Source organism: Geospiza fortis, unplaced genomic scaffold, assembly GCF_000277835.1.
Source record: "Geospiza fortis unplaced genomic scaffold, GeoFor_1.0 scaffold102, whole genome shotgun sequence".
Taxonomy (NCBI): domain Eukaryota; kingdom Metazoa; phylum Chordata; class Aves; order Passeriformes; family Thraupidae; genus Geospiza; species Geospiza fortis.
The window spans coordinates 2,286,544-2,287,681 of record NW_005054373.1 but is presented as its reverse complement, the minus strand read 5'-3'; positions in this window follow the sequence as shown (position 1 = coordinate 2,287,681).

Below are 1,138 nucleotides of genomic sequence, written 5' to 3'. Positions count from 1 at the left end.
GAGGGGGACCGGGGCTGGGAGGGGGGGATGCTGGCAGGGACCATGCCAGGGATGCAGGCCAGGATGCTGCCAGGGCTGTGACAAGGACAGGGATGGTGCCAGGGATGCAGGCAAGGATCGTGTGGGATCCAGGTGCTGCAGCTGTGACCCCTGTGCACACTCAGGGCTCATCCTGTGCTGTCAGAGCTGGATCCTGCTCTGCTGAGTGACAGGGGCAGCCTGCAAGGCTGGAGGAGTTTTGCCCAGAGATGGACATTTCACAAAAAGGAAAATAAAAGTTTTTCAAAACAAACCATTTCTTCTGGCAGGCCCTGTAAGAAAGTTGAGGTTTTGGGGGGAGGAAAGCTGCAAGGTCTTGGGGTTTCTGCTGTGGCTGGGCAGGGAGAAGGGAGTGAGGAACGGGGAACTGCAGCATGCACATCCAGGTGTCTGCAGCATTCCAGTGTGGACAGAGAGGGATAGCCATGGTGCTGGAGCCTTCCAGAAGGATCCTGTGGGTGACCAGCTGAGATTTTGGCTCCTGCCAGCATCTCCTGGTGCTCTGTGTGCCACCACCTGTGGCACAACCCCGATGGCATCTCAGTGGGGATCAGGGCCTGCTTTTACTTAGCCCAGCCAATGTGCTGTGGCTGGGTTTAATTCGTGTCCCCACAGTTGCCCTGGATTTAGGATGGATATTGGATTAGTGATTATCAGCCAGGCACAGGGGGTCCCCATGGCCGGGGTGGCCGTGGTGGCCGCTCCCATCTTTGGCCAGAGCCGGCGGCGGTGCAGGCGCGGTGACAGATCCCCACAGCTGCCAGCACTTGTGGTCACCCATCAGGGCCAGTGTGGCAGCCAGGGGGCCCAGAGCCTGCCCCGGGGCTGTGTCTGCAGGGGATGGGGGTGGCATGCTCTCCCCTTGGTGGGGAATGCACTGCTGGGAGTTATTTGGGGCTGGGAGGGAGGTGGTGATGCCCGCTGGGGTGATGGTGATGGTGATGGTGATGGTGATGGTGATGGTGATGGTGATGGCCGGAGCTCCACGGTCTCTGGATTGCAGGACAGTCACTGGTGGATGTGTGGATCCTGCTGTTGTCATTGCTACTAAACACTGGCTGTAATGACCCCACAGTCTCTGCCAGGGGCTGTGCCAGCC